We start from the raw sequence: 6,239 nt of genomic DNA on the forward strand, positions 1-6,239 counted from the left end.
AGAACCCAACCGTTAGTCATTTTGAAGTGAAAAATCATATGCTGATATATTTGCTTTTTTCCCCCTCCCCTGTATTTTGGAATTGCTCAAAGTGCTTCAGCAAACGCCTTTCAGAGGAAAGGTTCTTGTGTAGGGAACGAGAGACACGAACGATCGGCAAATGGATTTGCCTGGAGTCGCCCGGATTAAGGGAGCTATGGCGGGAGCTGGCGTTCTAAGTGCCCGCGCCCGTGTCCAGCGGAGACCATGGAGGAAGGGCGCCTGGCCCTTGCAGTCGACTAAAACAAGGAGTATGGTTTCCTGCTCTGTGCAAATATTCCTTTGCTCAGAACCACAAATACTACTCCTGTTCCTCCGATGTTTAGTTTCGTAAAAATCAGAGAATAGAGGGCTATTCTTGAAGAGAGGGTGGTATTCTCTCAACTTGCTGGTCACTCTGGATTTGTCCCAAGGACAAATGTTATGGAACGTTCTCCATTCTGATCTCTCAGCCCTCCCCACACCTCCCCAAAACCAGTGCTTGATTTTCGGTGGCACCTGGTGGAGGAAACACCATAGATTCAAGCTGCACTGGGGTGCCTTCCAAGTCCCCAGGGGCAATCGCTCCTCTCCCAGATAAGCCACCACCTTTGGGACCACGCACATCTTCAGTATGGCGGTCTGAACTCAGGAAGCCCCCTTGCCATAAACACTAAAGAGGCAGAAGCCCCCATCCCCTTCCATCGAGTCAGTATCATTCATGCATCAAGGTGACGCACTCTGGGGCTTCACATCCCTTAGGGAGGGTTGATGGCCTTAGCAGTCCTTACAAATGTCTAGGTCGGGCCTCTTTCCTTTCCATCTCTCATTACAAGCTCAGGATGAGGAAGGAAGAGACCCTACCTCTTCTTACTGGAGCAAAGAGAGTGATGGGTGGCAGGTGGGTGGAGCTCCCTCTCACAACCTGGAGCAGGGGCATGGTGTCTGTCTTCCTTTGGGTCCCTCGCTTTTTTTCTCTGCCTGTGTCTCAAGCCTTTGCTCCAAGGAGTGGTATGAGACCAAACTATCAGTCTTGAAAAGCCTGAGGACAACAGATGGCACTTTGCCCAGGAACTCGGTTGATGCAGTGTGGCTGGAAGCAATCTCAGCCTCTGTTTTCTTCCTTATTAGAAATTGTGTGATTTCAGCTCTGCAGTTCCCGGTGTGCCTGCAGGGAGTGTTGTAAGGGAGACAGAGAGAGGCCTGTGAGCGCAGCGCAGCTGAAGCTCCCGAGGATGTTCTACACCCTCTGTAGGCAGACGACAGACCAAAGAGCACGTTACAGCAGGCATGTTCTTAGGACATCTCTCTTCCAGTTTTTATCCAGAAAGTTGGAGCTTTGATAACAAGGAAAAGGGAGCATCAGAGATACAGTGTTGTCGAAGACATAAAAACAGAGAGTAGAATAGTGGTTACCAGGAGCTAAGAGTGGAAGGACTGAGGGAAATGTTGGTTAAGAATACACGCTTGCAACTAGTAGATAAGTAAATAAGTCCTGGAGATCTGAGACACAGCAGAGTGATTAGAGTCAATGATATTGTGTCAAGAACTTCAAAGTTGCTAAGAGACTAAATCTTAGTGTTCTCACCACGAAAACAAAGAAATGATAATTATATGAAGTGGTAAAGGTGTTAGCTAATGCTATGATGGTAATCATATTATAATATACAAATGTATCAGACCAACGCGTTTTACACCTTAAACTTACATAATGTTATATGTCGGTTGCATTTCCGTAAAAAATTAATGAATTTAAAAAGGTGCAGCTTTGATGCCTAGGAGAAGAGAGGGTCCAGCTAAAATGTTGGGCTTGGGAATGAGAGGAGGGAAAGCAGCAAAGGACCTGGAATCTAACAGCCAGGGAAGAAGTAGCGGGTAGGAAGCATCACGTGTTTTGGGAAAACACATTCACAGAAAGACTCCCTCCATTCCTACAGTTCTTCAGAGAGCAGAATCAGAATCCTCCGAGGGGCCAGGTAAAGACCAACGCAAAGCCAAGGCCAGGAGGGAGGGAGTAGGCGGAGAGCCTGGTCCCCTCACCTCTGGGAGTTTGTTACCTGGGAAGAAGCTCTAACCCAGCTCAGAGAGTGCGGAAAAGTTTCACATTAGATCCTGGCTCCCCATTATTCCCAGGAAGGGAAACTAATGGTGGTAGATCGTTGCTAAAGCTATCGGATTTAAACAAACAAGCAAACAAAACAAAGCAACAAACTCACAAATCTGGTTTGGGGCAGAGAAAACAGAAGCCCCGTGATAAAAGGGAACTCCTCTTCTGCTTGCTCTTTGGAAGGGCAAGAGTATGCATAGTTTAACCCGAGTAAAGGCGAAGTGTGCGACTTAGAAAAGAAAGTTAAAAAAAAAACCACTCAGGTAAGATTAAATAGGGATACCTGGATTTGAGACTTTTCAAGGAAGGGACACCGGGAGATGTCCCTCGCTTACCAGCAGGTGGCGCGTTTTCTTTAGGATTGCGTCCCTGAATCTCTCGGTCAAACTTCGCAGCCAGTCTTGCTCCGGAGCCCTCTCGCCGGAAATCGCTGTGCAGATAATAACCCTCCACTGTCTGGAAATGTTTAATTACCGCGAAGGTTCGTTTTTCCAGCGCCGACCGCCGCAGAAGCAGCCCTTCAAAAACGCAGCGCCGCGGATGTGGTAAGGTTCTATCCCCAGGGTTTCATCCTAACGATACCCAGTTCAGTTACAATAACTCTTCTTCATCAGCCTCAGTTTGATTATACACTGCGTCGTTTCTAATACATTCATTTTCGCATTTGGATCGAGGAAAAGTTCAGTAATCTTAGAACACAGATCTGTGATGTGTCGAAAATAATTCTGACAACTCGCATTTGTACAAAAAGTAAAAAGTCACCACGCCTTTTACATATATTTTACATTCTATCCTCATAACATAAGGCGTTATCGTTTCATTCGACTGATGAACGTGTGCCCACAGTTCACGAAATTCCACATGCATTTTCGTGCTTCATACATATTCTTCTTATAAGCCAAGGGTAGATGCATGCGGGTGTGTATGGTTACATTTATTAAGGTGACAAATAGTTACACGATACTCATATGCTCGTAAAGAACTTACGAAACGGGAACTGCCTGGAAAAACAGTTCACTTTCCCTTTCGGTTTTGACACTAACTTGCCTCTCGCTGTCACAATAAACACCCGCTCTTGCGTTCACCTGGGATTTATCCTCCCAAGACCCTGGAGTTGCTTGTACGTTATCAGAGCGTGTTATCTGAACAAGTGTGTGTGTGTGCGTGCGTGCGTGCGTGTGTGTGTGTGTGTGTGTGTGTCGTGTTACCTACCTCCCATGCTTAAAAACTTTCCCCCAAAGCTGGATTTTGACCTGATTGATCGTAATGGTTCCAGAGGAACTATTGAGCCATTACAATCCATCATCTAAATGATTACAGAGGGATACCTAAATCTCCCGGTTATTTGAAACCTCTGTACATGCGTAAAGGGGGGTCTAATGAGCAGACCCCCAGTTGTTCGCAATGCATTTACCGGAAAGCTTGCGTTGGAAGCAAAAAATCTCAAGTGCTAAACTAAGTCAACTCCATTAGAAAAACGAAGTCACTTTTCTGTGGCTGGAGAGTAAGGAGAGGTGGGGTTCATTTTCGGTCCACAAGAGCCCAAAGCGACACAGGCCACGTTCTAGTTAATTTTTCTGGATGCTGCTCAGTATTCGCTCCGAAGACAGGCTGAGGTACTTTTCCTTCCCAGGGAGCAGGAGTCTGGAGAAGTCTGAGACTGGGGCGGGTAGACCAGCAGAAGCTGTCACCACCCCAAGCGTGCCCAGGAAAAGGCGGTGGCGAGGGCTCTCTTCGGGACTGGGCGCAGTGTGGTCAATAACCCGGAGGATCGCGCCCGCCAGGCGATCGCTCCCTGCGGGACCCCATCCATACTGGGGGGCGTAACCTGGACCTGCAGGCCTTGTCGCTACTGTAGGGACCCTCGCCCAGGGCTGCTCGGTCTCAGCCGAGGCTAGGAATCCTCCCGCGCCGGCGGTTCCGACCCGCGGGCGGTGGGCGGGAGAGCCAGCAGGAGCCCGGCAGAGTTTGCGCGGGGTCTGGTCGCCGGCTGGAGCCTGCAGGCTCAGCCTGAGCACAGGCTGAAGCTGCGTGTGGCGGAGTGTACGGGACTCCCAGGAATGGCATGGGCGTCCAGACTGGAGTGTCGCCGCCTTCACTGGGCTCCGTGGACGTAGGTCGGTTGGGTTCCAGCTACTGAGGACGTTTACCAAATTCGAAACGTTAAGTCTTGCGAATCCTAAACGAATAGGACTTCACCAAATATTACTCTCGTAGCTCTTAGGTATCCTGGGTCTTGCCCTCTTCAATCCATTCAAGCTGCAGTACAGGGCGCTGCGACGCGCCCTAGACCCTGCATAGCGTCTGATTAATTTCTCTTAAATAGGATGCAGACGTTTCTTCACTGTTGCTCCCTCTTGAATAGAGCTACAGAAGGGTTCTCAGCTCCTTGGGCTTTTCCCTTCCCGCCCCAAGAACCAGAACCTGGTTGACCTCTGGTGGACACTGAGGCCATAGTTTTGGGGTCGCCCCTTTGGGAGCTTGGATTGGGATGGAGAACTCTTCAGCAACTAGCAAATCTTGAATTTCGTTATCCCGGATTTCTGGGTTTGTGCATTGTTGGAGACCTAGGAAGGAATGATGTGGAAGCTAGGTGTCTGAAAAAGGCTCACCTTGTCCTGTCCTGCCCTGCAGACTAGCTCCAGGCAAGAAAGCGAGGACTCCTCAGGGAGGCAAAGCTTGAGATGCTGGCCCTTGAGGGGCCAGCTCCAAACTTGCTTCCCATCCTGTCCCACAAGAGCCAAGTTTCAGGATTTGGCCTGAGTCAGGATCAGTTTTCCAGATAACCTGGCGAAAGCCACATTAAATCACCAGGTTGCATGGGCCTTTCTTTAGGGATCCAAGAGAGTCTTTAAGGACCCTACTACTTGGAGTTTTCTAGACATCCTGAGGACTGTTGGCCAAGGGCCCTGATTCAGAAGAAAAAGGAAAGTGGAAAGGTGCAGGAAACATCATGGCCCTCTGTGAAGTTCTGAGCAGGAGATGAGATTTGTACACCACAGGAGGCTCCATGCCATCTGAATGTCTTCTTCCCAGGGGACATCTCCTAAGTGGTCTGGAAAGCCAGATGCCCTGTTGTAGAGATGTCTCTTGGATTCCTTTGCTGCTGGTAATGGAAGTAACCCAAGCTTTGTCTCCCTGAGACATGCAAATTCCCTGGCTCAAGGTATAGCCAAGGAATGCCCTGTCCGACTTCCCTCCAGGCCTTCCCCTGCTCTTGGAACTTGCTGCCTTTCTATCTCAGGGAAGGGAGTGATCTCAGCTCCCTCCTACTCCCAAGAGGCTTTGCCCTGGCCAGTGCTAAGATTCCAGTTGCAAACTTATGGGGGTCCCTTGCTCCAGCATTAACCTGTGGCAGGGGGGTGAGTGCAATCCCTCGGTGCAGAGTCTTCCTCCTCCCACCCAAGCCAACGTCACCTAGGGCAGGTTCTGTCCTAAAGGCCTATGTGTAAGACAGGGTTTCCTCCAGCTATGTCTTTTGGGGCGCATTTCCATTACCATTTCCCTAGGCCCAGGATCTAAAAAAGTCAGAGCGGACTTCTAGACCAAAGCTCAACATAGTGGTGGTGCCTCTCCAGAGACACAGTACCAGTGTGCTAATTGCTAGAGACCCGCTGATGCCAGGATCCAGCCCCAAGGACTAAGGAGTCACTCAGCAGTAATCTTGTGGCAAATTCTCAGAGAGCAGTGCATGAATCCCGATCCCTCCCCCACCATCCCGAACATAGGGTTGGGTGTTCCACAGAGGTAGCAGGGAGGGGGCATGGCTGGGGTCAGCTGAAGGTCAGCTTCCAGAATTGAATAGTCCAGAAAGTGGTACTGGTTGGTACTCTCCCTGAGGCCAGGGAGTGAAAACAGAATTTCTTGCAGCCGGGGCCCTGACCCCTCTCAGGTCCCCAACTCTCCCTGAACCAGCTCCTTGGACTCAGACGTGCTGGAGCTGACGAACTTTGCAGCTTGCCTCGCGTGTCTGCTCAGCTCTCCAAACTCCCATCCATCCTTCCGAAATAAATGAATACGTGGTTAGAGAGTGCGCCCGCTCATTAGGATGGAATCCCAGGAGATTCTGGGTCCCAGGAAAATAACTTTCTTTACCTCCTTCCCGCCCCCCCCC

At 49.8% G+C, this 6,239-nt stretch overlaps 1 protein-coding gene across 1 annotated transcript in view; it reads left to right on the forward strand.

Moving 5' to 3' along the window:
- Window positions 1-2,552: 2,552 nt before the first annotated feature.
- The window catches only part of OSR1 (odd-skipped related transciption factor 1), an 11,305-nt gene continuing 7,618 nt past the window's right edge, over window positions 2,553-6,239 (forward strand). The window contains exon 1 of the mRNA XM_011356591.2: window positions 2,553-2,670. The gene's annotated coding sequence lies outside the window, so the exon portion shown is untranslated. The remainder of the gene's footprint in view (window positions 2,671-6,239) is intronic.

Source organism: Pteropus vampyrus, unplaced genomic scaffold, assembly GCF_000151845.1.
Source record: "Pteropus vampyrus isolate Shadow unplaced genomic scaffold, Pvam_2.0 Scaffold28, whole genome shotgun sequence".
NCBI classification, from domain to species: Eukaryota; Metazoa; Chordata; class Mammalia; order Chiroptera; family Pteropodidae; genus Pteropus; species Pteropus vampyrus.